The following is a 15,538-nucleotide window of genomic DNA, read 5'->3' on the forward strand; positions in this document are numbered from 1 at the left end:
AAAAGCTGTGAAAATAGCAACAAAACTGAGACGAAAACAATGATGGAAATGTGACAAAAAATGACCAAAATTTGACAAAAATGAGTTGAATACCCACAAATAAAAGATGGGGGGAAAAAATCTGACATGAGTACGTGAGGGAGGTCCTCTCGGTTCAGTTAAGTTAAGAGGTTAAACATGTGGATTTTCTAAGCGGATAAAAAGGGGCACATGGGGTTTAACTTGGGGGGACTTTTTTCTATTTCACTTTATTTTCACATTAGCTTTTATCGAGGCCGTTTGTTCGGGTCATTCTAGTGATTTTTTGTCTTTTAAAGAGAACCAGGTCTACTTCAAGTCAAGGGCTCCAGTTTTAATGCAGGATTTAATCAGGACTTAAAGTAAGTGTGTGTTTGGGTCGAGGTAAAGCTATAACACATAATCATTTACAGGACACTGTGAGGTTATAAAAGGTTAAAGGCGTTTTTATCTGAAACTGTTCCTCGACAGAAGAAGCCGCAGCTAAAAGGAGGCCGTTACTTTTTCCATCGTCGCCGCAACATCTGCTGGATTCTTCTGGGGACGAGTGTGCATTTAAAGTATCTGGTTACGTCCAAAAATCACAAACAACAGAGAAGAGGAGGGGGAGGGAGGGGGGGGGAGGAGGGAGAGAGAGAGGAGAGAGAGAGAGAGGGAGAGGGAGAGGGAGGGGGAGGGGGGGAGAGAGAGAGAGAGGAGAGAGAGGAGGAGAAGAGAGAGAAGGGAGAGAGAGAGGAGAGAGAGAGGAGAGAGAGACAGAGAGGAGGGAGAGAGAGAGAGGAGAGAGAGACAGAGAGGAGAGAGAGAGAGGAGAGAGAGACAGAGAGGAGGGAGAGAGAGGAGAGAGAGACAGAGAGGAGGGAGAGAGAGGAGAGAGAGAGGAGAGAGAGACAGAGAGGAGGGAGAGAGAGAGAGGAGAGAGAGACAGAGAGGAGAGAGAGAGAGGAGAGAGAGACAGAGAGGAGGGAGAGAGAGGAGAGAGAGACAGAGAGGAGGGAGAGAGAGGAGAGAGAGAGGAGAGAGAGACAGAGAGGAGAGAGAGACAGAGAGGAGAGAGAGACAGAGAGGAGGGAGAGAGAGGAGAGAGAGAGGAGAGAGAGACAGAGAGGAGGGAGAGACAGAGAGGAGAGAGAGACAGAGAGGAGAGAGAGACAGAGAGGAGAGAGAGACAGAGAGGAGAGAGAGACAGAGAGGAGAGAGAGACAGAGAGGAGAGAGAGACAGAGAGGAGGGAGAGAGAGGAGAGAGAGAGGAGAGAGAGACAGAGAGGAGGGAGAGACAGAGAGGAGAGAGAGACAGAGAGGAGAGAGAGACAGAGAGGAGAGAGAGACAGAGAGGAGAGAGAGACAGAGAGGAGAGAGAGACAGAGAGGAGAGAGAGACAGAGAGGAGGGAGAGACAGAGAGGAGGGAGAGACAGAGAGGAGGGAGAGACAGAGAGGAGAGAGAGACAGAGAGGAGAGAGAGACAGAGAGGAGAGAGAGACAGAGAGGAGAGAGAGACAGAGAGGAGAGAGAGACAGAGAGGAGAGAGAGACAGAGAGGAGGGAGAGAGAGGAGAGAGAGAGGAGAGAGAGACAGAGAGGAGAGAGAGACAGAGAGGAGAGAGAGACAGAGAGGAGAGAGAGACAGAGAGGAGAGAGAGACAGAGAGGAGGGAGAGAGAGAGAGGAGGGAGAGAGAGGAGAGAGAGACAGAGAGGAGAGAGAGACAGAGAGGAGAGAGAGACAGAGAGGAGAGAGAGACAGAGAGGAGAGAGAGACAGAGAGGAGGGAGAGAGAGAGAGGGGGGAGTGGTTTCCTCGGCTCCTCTTCGGCCTGACGCTCGGGCGCAGACGCTTCAGTCAGTGGAAAAGCTCGTGGTGGAAGGAGCGTCACTTTTCCACCAGAGTCGCCGCGGGTGAAGAGAGTCTCGTGAGGACAGACCAGAGACCAGAGACCAGAGACCAGAGACCAGAGACCAGAGACCAGAGACCAGAGACCAGAGACCAGAGACCAGAGACAAGAGACAAGAGACAAGAGACAAGAGACAAGAGACAAGAGACAAGAGACAAGAGACCAGAGACCAGAGACCAGAGACCAGAGACCAGAGACCAGAGACAAGAGACAAGAGACAAGAGACAAGAGACAAGAGACCAGAGACCAGAGACCAGAGACCAGAGACCAGAGACCAGAGACCAGAGACCAGAGACCAGAGACCAGAGACAAGAGACAAGAGACAAGAGACAAGAGACAAGAGACCAGAGACCAGAGACCAGAGACCAGAGACCAGAGACCAGAGACCAGAGACCAGAGACCAGAGACCCAGAGACCAGAGACCAGAGACCAGAGACCAGAGACCAGAGACCAGAGACAAGAGACAAGAGACAAGAGACAAGAGACAAGAGACAAGAGACCAGAGACCAGAGACCAGAGACCAGAGACCAGAGACCAGAGACCAGAGACCAGAGACCAGAGACCAGAGACCAGAGACCAGAGACCAGAGACCAGAGACCAGAGACCAGAGACCAGAGACCAGAGACCAGAGACCAGAGACAAGAGACAAGAGACAAGAGACAAGAGACAAGAGACCAGAGACCAGAGACCAGAGACCAGAGACCAGAGACCAGAGACCAGAGACCAGAGACCAGAGACCAGAGACCAGAGACCAGAGACCAGAGACCCAGAGACCAGAGACCAGAGACCAGAGACCAGAGACCAGAGACCAGAGACCAGAGAAGAGACCAGAGACCAGAGACCAGAGACCAGAGAAGAGACCAGAGACCAGAGAGCGGAACAGCGGCTCCTGACGCGACACAGACAAAGGTATGAATCATATTTGTTTGAGGAGCCGTTTGTGGACGAGCTGTAATTGTTTGGAATGAACGCTTTGCTGCTTTACTTCAGGACATTCCTGTTCAGTCGCTGCTCTGGAGTTAACGTATCACAAAAGTCAAGACTTACAGGGAGAGTCTTTCACTTTTTTTTCATAAACTGAGGAATAAAACATCATAATAGTAACTTAACCCCTTAACTCCCACCTGAACCGAGCACATTTTCTTCAGTTTGGCTTTACCCCAATCCAAAAGCTTCTGGAAAAAAGCTGTGAAAATAGCAACAAAACTGAGACGAAAACAATGATGGAAATGTGGCAAAAAGGTGAGAAAACATTGACAAAAAAAGTGACAAAAAATTTATGAAAAAATTACAAACATTGATAAAACTTTGATGAGAAAAAAAAAAAATGTGACAAAAAAATGACACAATTTTGATAAAAATTTGATAAATAAAAGAAAAATGTGACCAAAAAAATGACACAAAAGTGACAAAAATTTGATACAAATTTGACAAAAATGTGACAAAATGTGACAAAAAATGACAAAAATTTGCCAAAAAACAAAAACAAATATTTGACAAAAAAATTACAAAAACTTGACCAAAAAAAAAAAATGACAAAAATGAGTTGAATACCCAACAAAAAATTGATGGGAAAAAAATCTGATAACGTGAGGAAAAGGAGAGGTTAAAGGGACTATACAGAGTTTAAATGTTAAAATGAAGTATTTTCCCCCCCTACATGTTCCTCCATGTCCTCATAGACTGAGCTCAGACCTGTCCCTGCTTTGTCACTCAGAACGTTGTTACTTCGGGTCTGAAGTGCCGTCATGCACGAGCTTAATATAGAAGCTGCAGTTACACGCATGACCTGAGGTGGCAGTAGTGAGTATAAAATGACATAAAAATAACAAAAAAATTATGAAAAAATATATCAACATGTGACAAAAAGTGACAAAAAATGTACTATTTTACAAAAAAATCGACAAAAAAAAGACGAAAAAATGGTGAAAAAATTACGGAAAAAAAATTATGAAAAAATATATGAACATGTGACAAAAAATTTACTATTTGACAAAAAAATTACAAAAAAGTTACAAAAAATGGATGAAAAAATGACAAAAAAAAATTATGAAAAAATATATGAACATGTGACAAAAAATGACAAAAAATGACAAAAAATTTACAAAAAAAGGGGAAAAAAATTACGAACAAATTACAAAAAATTGCAAAAAAAATTACAAAAAATTGATGAAAAAATGACCCAAAAAAAAATTATGAAAAAATATATGAACATGTGACAAAAGGTGACAAAAAATTTACTATTTGACAAAAAAATTACAAAAAAGTTACAAAAAATGATGGGAAAAAAATCTGATGATGTGAGGAAAAAGATCCATTTAGATGAGTTTTGTAGATCTTAGCTTTCAAATGAGGTGTTACACTGGCCTACAGGATTTGGGTAAAGCTGAACTGGAGAAAATGCTCTCGGTTCAGGCGGGAGTTAAGAGGTTAAGTAACTCGAGTTACAAATGCATTTACATGGTTTGTACTGATGTATGAACAAAACTGCATCACCAAATCAAGGTAAACACTGTCAGATCGGAGTCGCCCATATATGGTCACGTTTGAAAACAGTTAAGGGGAAAACAATTTTGGGAAAAATCTAAACTCTCTTAATTATTAAAAAACTACTTTAACAAATGCAGAATTATGAATATAGTTTTCAACTAAATAAAGATACAAAGACATGGAGAGGAGCAAAGTGGTTCAACAGCCCATGAATACAGAAATAATGGAGAATGCTAACATGATGCTAATGCTAACGCTAGCTACGACTGCCGTTTTCCGCCCTTGGTGAGGCCACGCCCCCTTCTGTGACGCGATGGGAAAGTGAAGGCAAAGAAGCAACAAAAAAAGCGCTAAAAAGTGACCAAAAAAAGTGACAAGAATGACAAAAACTCAACAAAAAAGTGACAAAAATCCAGCAAAAAAATGACAAAAATCCAGCAGAAAAAAAGACAAAAATCCAGCAAAAAAAAGACAAAAATTCAGCAAAAAAATGACAAAAATTCAGCAAAAAGACCAAAAATCCAACAGAAAAAAGAAATAAATTCAGCAAAAAAGTGACAAAAATCCAGCAGAAAAAGTGACAAAAATCCAGCAAAAAAGTGACAAAAATCCAGCAAAAAAAGGACAAAAATCCAACAAAAAAGTGACAAAAATCCAACAAAAAAGTGACAAAAATCCAACAAAAAAGTGACAAAATCCAACAAAAAAGTGACAAAAATCCAACAAAAAAGTGACAAAATCCAACAAAAAAGTAACAAAAATCCAACAAAAAAGTGACAAAAATCCAACAAAAAAGTGACAAAATCCAACAAAAAAGTGACAAAAATCCAGCAGAAAAAAGACAAAAATCCAGCAAAAAAGTAACAAAAATCCAACAAAAAAGTGACAAAATCCAACAAAAAAGTAACAAAAATCCAGCAAAAAAGTGACAAAATCCAACAAAAAAGTGACAAAAATCCAGCAGAAAAAAGACAAAAATCCAGCAAAAAAGTGACAAAAATCCAGCAGAAAAAAGACAAAAATCCAGCAAAAAAGTAACAAAAATCCAGCAAAAAAGTGACAAAAATCCAACAAAAAAGTGACAAAATCCAACAAAAAAGTAACAAAAATCCAGCAAAAAAGTAACAAAAATCCAGCAAAAAAGTGACAAAATCCAACAAAAAAGTGACAAAAATCCAGCAGAAAAAAAGACAAAAATCCAGCAAAAAAGTGACAAAAATCCAGCAGAAAAAAGACAAAAATCCAGCAAAAAAGTAACAAAAATCCAGCAAAAAAGTGACAAAAATCCAACAAAAAAGTGACAAAATCCAACAAAAAAGTAACAAAAATCCAGCAAAAAAGTGACAAAAATCCAGCAAAAAAGTAACAAAATCCAACAAAAAAGTGACAAAAATCCAGCAAAAAAATAACAAAAATCCAGCAAAAAAATAACAAAAATCCAGCAAAAAAAAAAAAAAAATCCAACAAAAAAGTGACAAAAATCCAGCAAAAAAGTGACAAAAATCCAGCAAAAAAAGGACAAAAATCCAACAAAAAAGTGACAAAAATCCAACAAAAAAGTGACAAAATCCAACAAAAAAGTAACAAAAATCCAGCAAAAAAGTGACAAAATCCAACAAAAAAGTGACAAAAATCCAGCAGAAAAAAGACAAAAATCCAGCAAAAAAGTAACAAAAATCCAACAAAAAAGTGACAAAATCCAACAAAAAAGTAACAAAAATCCAGCAAAAAAGTGACAAAATCCAACAAAAAAGTGACAAAAATCCAGCAGAAAAAAGACAAAAATCCAGCAAAAAAGTGACAAAAATCCAGCAGAAAAAAGACAAAAATCCAGCAAAAAAGTAACAAAAATCCAGCAAAAAAGTGACAAAAATCCAACAAAAAATGAGACAAAATCCAACAAAAAAGTAACAAAAATCCAGCAAAAAAGTAACAAAAATCCAGCAAAAAAGTGACAAAATCCAACAAAAAAGTGACAAAAATCCAGCAGAAAAAAGACAAAAATCCAGCAAAAAAGTAACAAAATCCAACAAAAAAGTGACAAAAATCCAACAAAAAAAGGACAAAAATCCAACAAAAAAGTGACAAAATCCAACAAAAAAGTAACAAAAATCCAGCAAAAAAGTGACAAAATCCAACAAAAAAGTGACAAAAATCCAGCAGAAAAAAGACAAAAATCCAGCAAAAAAGTGACAAAAATCCAGCAGAAAAAAGACAAAAATCCAGCAAAAAAGTAACAAAAATCCAGCAAAAAAGTGACAAAAATCCAACAAAAAAGTGACAAAAATCCAGCAAAAAAGTGACAAAAATCCAGCAAAAAAGTAACAAAATCCAACAAAAAAGTAACAAAAATCCAGCAAAAAAGTGACAAAAATCCAGCAAAAAAGTAACAAAATCCAACAAAAAAGTGACAAAAATCCAACAAAAAAAAGACAAAAATCCAACAGAAAAGTAATAAAAAAGTGACAAAAACACATAAGGGAAATATAAAGTGATGACAATGGCAAAGAGGAGAGAATGGATTTGGTTTTGGCGGGTGGTAAGAGGTTAAAGTAAACGTTAAGTCTCTTATGGTTGTGCACAGTTGGGCTCGAGTTGTGTGAGGCTCATTTAAACCTCTGGAGGAGCTGCTGGAGCGGATTCAGATCTGGGTTTGGCAGAATGAACCCTTTAACATTTGTTTTCAGTCACTAGTTGAGTGAATAAGTGAGTTTCCTCGGGTGATTCCAGTAAAACGAGCGTTTCTGCTGCCGTGGTTTAAGACTGTGGTTCCAGGATGTGCCGTTTTAGCCCAAAGGAAGCCGCGTGTTTGGTTTTCAGACGGTTATTTCAACAAAGCTGCGTTTAGGCTCCGCTTCCTTTCGCTCCGAAACACGACCGGCACAACCCAGGACCTCCCCCTGGTCCAGACCCACGGCCCTGTCCTGCTCCAGAGAGAGGATCCTGTCCTGCCCCAGAGAGAGGATCCTGCTCCAGAGAGAGGATCCTGTCCTGCTCCAGAGAGAGGATCCTGCTCCAGAGAGAGGATCCTGTCCTGCTCCAGAGAGAGGATCCTGTTCTGCTCCAGAGAGAGGATCCTGCTCCAGAGAGAGGATCCTGTCCCAGAGAGAGGATCCTGTCCTGCTCCAGAGAGGATCCTGTCCTGCCCCAGAGAGAGGATCCTGTCCTGCTCCTAAATACAAAACTACTCGAGTAAAGTACAGATACTGGAGTAAAGTTCCCTCAGAGCTGCTGATAATAAACGTCCCATTATGTGGAGTGTAAAGTGGGTCAGTCCTTTAACGGCCCGTTGACCCGCGGCTCGGCTCGTCTGTCCGGGTCTGTACTTTACTCGAATACTGTTTTACTCCAGTACTGTTTTACTCCAGTACTGTTTTACTCCAGTACTGTTTTACTCCAGTACTGTTTTACTCCAGTACTGTTTTACTCGAGTACTGTTTTACTCCAGTACTGTTTTACTCCAGTACTGTTTTACTCCAGTACTGTTTTACTCCAGTACTGTTTTACTCCAGTACTGTTTTACTCCAGTACTGTTTGAGGCGCCCGCCCCCGGAGGAACGCTGGTGTTCTCGCTCTGTTTTCAGCGGATTCCAGGGCGGGACGTTATTGTCTCCTTTGCTTTTCGCCACGTTTCGACCACATTCCTCCGGGACATTCTCGCTCGGGCCGAGGTCGAGGACGTTTCACTGGGAAAACAAACAACAGACGACGAGAGGACGGAGTCAGAGGAGCTTCATGTCGGAGCAGACACGGCTTCACCCAGAGGTTACATCTGTGGAGCTTCAACTGGGAGCAGGGATTCTTTATGCTTTTTAGGACATTTTAAAGCCTAAATACTAGATTATTAATGCCACAAATGCAAAAAAAACTTATATTTCACCCATGACATTTGAAATTTTCTCCAGTTTGGCTTTACCTTAATCAAAAAGCTTCTTGGGGAAAAAGCACCAAAATAGCCACAAAAAATAAGAAGAAAACAAGGATGTAAACGCAACAAAAATGTGACAAAAATGTGACAAAAAATCAACAAAAATTCAACAAAAATTCAACAAAAATTCAACCAAAAAGTGACAAAAACTCAACCAAAATGTGACCAAAATTGAAAAAAAATAAAGTTAAATTTCAAATGAGGTGCTACACAGGCCTATATAATAGCCAGAGGACAGAATGCATTTGGTTTCGGCGGGTGGTAAGAGGTTAACTTCATTCACCCATCGTGAGCTAAACAATATTCACGTCTGGTGAGAAAAACAGCTACAGAGTCCGCTTACTTTTTGTAGTGCCCTATACCGTAAATTCTCTAATACTGGCCTGTATTCCATTAGCGGCCGGGTCTCTGACAGAGGCCGGGTCTCTGACAGGGGCCGGGTCTCCGACAGAGGCCGGGTCTCTGACAGGGGCCGGGTCTCTGACAGGGGCCGGGTCTCTGACAGAGGCCGGGTCTCTGACAGAGGCCGGGTCTCTGACAGAGGCCGGGTCTCTGACAGAGGCCGGGTCTCTGACAGAGGCCCGGGTTCGCGGCTGGCGGAGGCAAATTAAAGCCGGTCTCTAAAACAGGCCGGGGCTTTTATTAGAAACTATAGCGGTAGAAATATTCCCCATGTTAGGAATTTGTCTCATACTGGTGTAAATGAAAACTCACGTGCTGGAAGTAACAAACGGGAACCCGGGCCGAGGGGGACGCTGCGGAGGAGCTGATCCCAGCGTAACTTTGACACAGATTTAGCCACTTTTCAAACCTTCTGTGACGATATTTGGAAACAGGACAAACAAATGTTTATGACCCTCCAGGGTTTTAATAAAGTCACCATCGCGTCTTCAAAGCACGTCCAGCTGCTCCGTGTGCAGGTCAGTCCCACGCCTCAAAATAACTCCTCCCATCAGCGCGAGCGTCTCGTCTTCTCTCGGGTCAGTCTCATGATCGATCACAAACACAAACGCTCCGTCTAAACTCAACTTTTACACGAGACAACAACAAATAATCCGGTCCGCGGTAAAAACGAAACAGAAACCTGCAGTGACACTGATGTCAAAGCTCCGCTAACAGCAACGAAACACTTCCTGTTGTCCCGACAAAATAAAAGGCGTCAATGTTCCAGCCGCTGGGAGAGGGTTTGAAATGTTAATTAATAAATGAACCTAATATTTTAGGTGCAAATGGACACAAATCTCGTTTTTCTTCGTTTTCCTGGTCGTCCGTTTTGCTCAAATAGAAATAAAGGCCTGTCTCTAATTGTGGCCTGGTTCCAATAAAGGCCTGGACCGAGATGCCCTTGAGTAAATAAAGGCCCCAGCCTCTATTAGAGCATTTACGGTATATACATATATATTTCCCAGCTCTTCATCTCAGTGCAGTAGTTGTTTTGTTTTGGCTGTAGTTGTTTCTCAGTAAAAACGCCCCCGTCACATGACCTCAGTGTAATGAATAGGCCCAGTGTGAGGGGCCCATTACCGAGGTGCGACGGCACAAATGATCCAGAACAACAGTGAACACGCGGCTGCTCCGGCATAACGAGCGCCTCAGACCCAGCGGGTTTTTATGGAGCGACTCCGAGTCACGTAAACAAAGCTGTAAAACACAGAGGCATGTGTGAAATCATGAGGCAGGAATGACCCGGGAGGAAAACACCACCAAGCGCAGAGAGAAGCAGGTCTTTCACTAAATCCTCGTCCCGTCTGAGCGGCCACATGGCTCGGCTCTAACTCACCGCCGGACACTCACACTTGGCCTGGTTTTGACCCGCGGAGGAAACGAGAGGAAATTAACACTTAAGGTCGACGTCCTGGAGAGAGAGAAGGAGTTCTGTGATGAATCTGAACCTCACAATCTGAACAAACCACAGCGGCGGCGGCGGGAAGGCGGAGCTTTTTTCAGATTTTTTATTTATTGGCTGCCAGAGTTGACACATCATTACTCATTCCCCATTTTAACCTCTTAACTCCCGCCTGAACCGAGAGGATCTTTTTCATCACGTCGTCAGATTTTTCACGTTTTTCTGTCAATTTTTATAAATTTTTTATCAATTTTTTGTTATTTTTTCGTCAATTTCTTGTGACATTTTTGTGATATTTTTGCCACTTTTTCATCCATTTTTTTGTCACTTTTTCATCCATTTTTTGTCACTTTTTTTATCACATTTTTGTCATTTTTTTGTTAAATTTTTAATTTTTTTGTCAATTTTTTTTATCAATTTTTTGTCATTTTTTTTGTCAATTTCTTGTAACATTTTTGTGACATTTTTGCCACTTTTTCATCCATTTTTCTGCACTTTTTTGTCAATGTTTTCTCACTTTTTTGTCAATTTCTTGTGATATTTTTGCCACTTTTTCATCTATTTTTTGTCACTTTTTTGTCAATGTTTTCTCCCTTTTTTGTCACATTTCCATCATTGTTTTCATCTCAGTTTTGTTGCTATTTTCACAGCTTTTTTCCAGAAGCTTTTGGACTGGGGTAAAGCCAAACTGGAGAAAATGTGCTCGGTTCAGGTGGGAGTTAAGGGGTTAAAAGTAACTTAATTACTTTCTGAATCCCTGATTTTAAAAGTAGCTCAATTAGATTACAAGCTCCTTTATTAGTTACTTTCATCAGCGGCGACTGTTGTGAGATGAGTCTTTTGTCCGAGTGAAGCTCCACCAGCTGCGCTCTCTGCTGCCCCCTCTGTACGGTTGACTGAGCTGCACCTCCAAATGTTTCTTTAAAGAGGGGGTATTATGCTTTTTTCAATCACATAGCACCAGTCTATATCACACTACAATGATGAGCAAACCTCCTGTTGGTCTGTAAATGCAGTAAATTAGAATAACGGCCTTGTATAAAATGTCTCTCTCAAAATGGCTGTAGTGAATGTCTTGAAATAGGCCTCTGTCTCTTTAAGAACCTCTGAGCCTTTAGACACGCCCCCTCCACACGCTGTCTGTGGCATCAGTGGGGAGGGGGTTCTGCTGAGGAGCAGTGGTTGGTTACTCGGCTGGTGACGAAAGCTCGGAGGCGTCTCCAGGAGGTGGGGGCGTTCCTAGGAGGACTCAGGCAAACCTATCCCTAAAATGGCCGCCATCAGAGTTTTTACAGATTACTCAAAAATACGTGAATGTGCCATGGCAACACTTCAGGCACGTTTTTAATGAGGGAATGACAGAATAACATGATGTAAAGCTTGAAAAAGACTATTTTGCGTAATACACCCCCCCTTTAAATCAGGGGTCTCCAACTCATTTGGACTGGGGGCCAAAACCCAGTGTTGGTCGGGGGCCGCAACAGACGAAGCCTTTTATAATAAGAAAATGATGATACATTTTTAAGCTTCTAAAGGTTTCCAATCAGCCAAACATTTGCTGAGCTTCTACATTTGAAATTACAGACTTAGACTTATTCATTTTTTTTGTAATTAATCCCATTTTGGTTCAGGGCATCAGTGATCTTTCAGGAGTCAGGTCCAGTTTCTGTCTGTGAGCCTTTTACAGAATGTCAATTTTTGTCATTTTTTTGCCATTTTTTTTGGGTCATTTTTTGTCAAATGTTTGTAATGTTTTGTCACATTTTTTTTTTTTTTATAATTTTTTGGTCATTTTTGTATCACATTTTTGTAATTTTTTGGTCAATTTTTTGTCATTTTTTGTCACATTTTTGTCAATTTTTTGTCATTTTTTGGTCAATTTTTTGTCACATTTTTGTCAATTTTTTGTCATTTTTTGGTCAATTTTTTGTCATTTTTTTGTCACATTTTTGTCAATTTTTTTGTCATTTTTGTATCACATTTTTGTAATTTTTTGGTCATTTTTTTGTCTATTTTTTGTCATTTTTTGGTCAAAGTTTTTGTCAAATTTTTGTCAAAATTTTGTCACATTTATGTCATTTTTTGTAATTTTTTTATCACATTTTGGGCATTTTTTCGTCACTTTTTTGTCACATTTCCATCATTGTTTTCGTCTCAGTTCTGTCTCTATTTACTCACCTTTTTCCCAGAAGCTTTTGGATTGGGGTAAAGCCAAACTGGAGAAAATGTGCTCGGTTCAGGCGGGAGTTAAGGGGTTCATAAATGATGACTCTGATGTCGAAGGCCTGACTTTTATTCCCATTGACAGAACTTGTTGAAAAGAGGCACAAAAAAAAGGAACATATTTGGTGGTGGTTTTCCTCTCATTCGTTTCCCACTCGAGCTCTTCTGCTCAGGCCTTGTTTGGGAAAAGTTGTGGAGACGCTGCTGTTCCTGAAGAATCTGCTCAGCATCTTCACTCCGTGTGACGCTGGAGAATGTGGCCTGGTTCACGTTGTTCGGGTCAAAATGACATTTACGCTGCACTCCACAAAACCATGCACTAATTTGGATAAAGGCTGGACACGGAGGAGGACGAGGAGGACACGGGGGAGGACGTGGAGGAGGACGAGGAGGAGGACGAGGAGGAGGACACGGGGGAGAAACCCCTCACGCCTCAAATATGTCTCCATCTCATCATGTGGACGTAACTGAGAGGACGTCCGCTGCACGAGCACTTCCTCTCAGCTGATAACCCCACTTCCTGTTTGCAGATAACCCCACTTCCTGTCCCATCACCCGAGCTCAGCTACAGCCTCCAACTACACTGAGGCTGAGCTTTTTATATCCTGATTTTACCCTAAAGACTCCAAAAAATCTAAAACATGTCGCCTCATCTTTAATAGGCTGGACGACAGAAAAAATGTGTGGGCTCTTTGCTAAACCGGGGCTAAAGAGGAGCTAAACTACGGCTATCAGGGGCTAAACTGAGGAAAATGGGCCAATAGAAGGGCTACACCGGGGCTAAACAAGCTGCAACCTCCCTCTTTCCTGGTACAGCTGAGTTTTTTTGCGATGCATTTGTGGTTTCTGTGTCCCACATTGTTTTAATGGATGCTTTAGTGCGTTTTTGTGGGGTTTGATGGTCTTTTTTTTTACTTTGAGACTTTCCATAATGGTCCTGAAGAAGCAGCTTTTTGAAGTGAACAGGAAACAAGGAAGGGGCAAACGAGGAGGTATCCGGACGCGACTCACAGCTAAGCCACACATGCCTTCTATTGTTCTGGCTCTTGGACGTCACTGATGAATAAAACAGGTGAACTGCTAAGCTCCTCCCAGAAGATGGGGACAGACTGTTGTGGAGCGGAGGGAAGAGGAGGACGGAGGAGCTGATCAGTGCAGGACACCACGCTCTGAAACAGAGACAAACCCAGGAGGCTCTGCACCGTTTCAGAGGATCAGAGGAGACTGAAGGCAGTGCTACGGTTTTGTCTGCTATTGCCTAAACTGGCTATCAAGAAGCTAAACCAAAGTTGAATTTTTGTTGAATTTTTGTTGAATTTTTGTTGAATTTTTGTTGAATTTTTGTCACTTTTTGTTGAATTTTTGTTGAATTTTTGTTGACTTTTTGTCACTTTTTGTTGATTTTTTGTTGAATTTTTGTTGCATTTTTGTTGCATTTTTGACACATTTTTGTCCCTTTTTGTTGAATTTTTGTTGATTTTTTGTTGAATTTTTGTTGAATTTTTGTCACTTTTTGTTTGAGTTTTATCACATTTTTGTTGCATTTTTAACACATTTTTGTCACTTTTTGTTGAATTTTTGTTGATTTTTTGTTGAATTTTTGTTGAATTTTTGTCACTTTTTGTTGAATTTTTGTCACATTTTTGTTGAATTTTTGTTGAATTTTTGACACATTTTTGTCACTTTTTGTTGAATTTTTGTTGAATTTTTGTCACATTTTTGTTGAATTTTTGTTGAATTTTTGTCACATTTTTGTTGAATTTTTGTTGAATTTTTGTCACTTTTTGTTTGAGTTTTTATCACATTTTTGTTGCATTTTTAACACATTTTTGCCACTTTTTGTTGAATTTTTGTTGAATTTTTGTTGAATTTTTGTTGAATTTTTGTCACATTTTTGTTGAATTTTTGTCACATTTTTGTCACATTTTTGTCACATTTTTGTCATTTTTGTTGCATTGACATCCTTGTTTTCTTCTATTTTTTGTGGCTGTTTTGGTGCGTTTTTCCCAAGCTAAGAAGCTAAACCAACGTTGGGATCTTCAAAAACCTTATTTAAGCAATATTGTAGTGAATGTATTTGTTTCTGTTTAATGTGAAATGATGACGAGTGATGAGACATTCGTGCTGTGAAACCAGAGTTTTTATCAAAAACTCCATGTTTTTTACACTTCCTGTCCATCCGAGTCCAGGCTGTGCAGAACTGTGTCTGTTTCTGCTCTTTCCTGTGGCTTCTGTCGGCCCCTCCCTCTATTGTCTGCTTTGGCCCCCGGAGGAGCTCTGGCACTGGAACAGAAACCCCCCAAACAATGACCACTGTTCAGACACAACAATGAGCTTCTCTCATTTTCAGACAGGCTTTCATCACACGCTTCATTAACCTCTTACCACCCGCTTTCTGTCCTCTTTGGCTATAAGCCTGTGTAACACCTCATTTGAAAGCTAAGATCCTCGCGTTGTTGCTGTGTTGTGTCACCTTTTGTGTGTTTTATTTTGTGGTTGTCGAAGGCCTGACTTTTATTCCCAATGACGGAACTTGTTGAAAAGAAAAAAAAGGAACATATTTGGTGGTCGTTTTCTGCTCATTCGTTTCCCACTCGAGCTCTTCTACTAAGGCCTTAGTCTTATGTTTTTATCACATTTTTTTCGTTGAATTTATGTCACATTTTTGTCACATTTTTGCTGAAATTTTGTCACATTTTTGTTGATTTTTTGTCACATTTTTGTCACATTTTTGCTGAAATTTTGTCACATTTTTGTTGAATTTTTGTCACATTTTTGTTGATTTTTTGTCACATTTTTGTTGAATTTTTGTCACATTTTTGCTGAAATTTTGTCACATTTTTGTTGAATTTTTGTCACATTTTTGTTGATTTTTTGTCACATTTTTGTTGATTTTCTGTCACATTTTTGTCACATTTTTGTCACATTTTTGTCACATTTTTGTTGAAATTTTGTCACATTTTTGTCACATTTTTGTTGATTTTTTGTCACTTTTTTGTTGAATTTTTGTCACATTTTTGTTGAATTTTTGTTGAATTTTTGTCACTTTTTGTTTCAATTTTTATCACATTTTTGTTGAATTTTTGTCACATTTTTGTCACATTTTTGTTGAAATTTTGTCACATTTTTGTTGAATTTTTGTC

The sequence above is a fragment of the Gobius niger genome (assembly GCF_951799975.1).
Source record: "Gobius niger genome assembly, chromosome: 14".
NCBI lineage: Eukaryota > Metazoa > Chordata > Actinopteri > Gobiiformes > Gobiidae > Gobius > Gobius niger.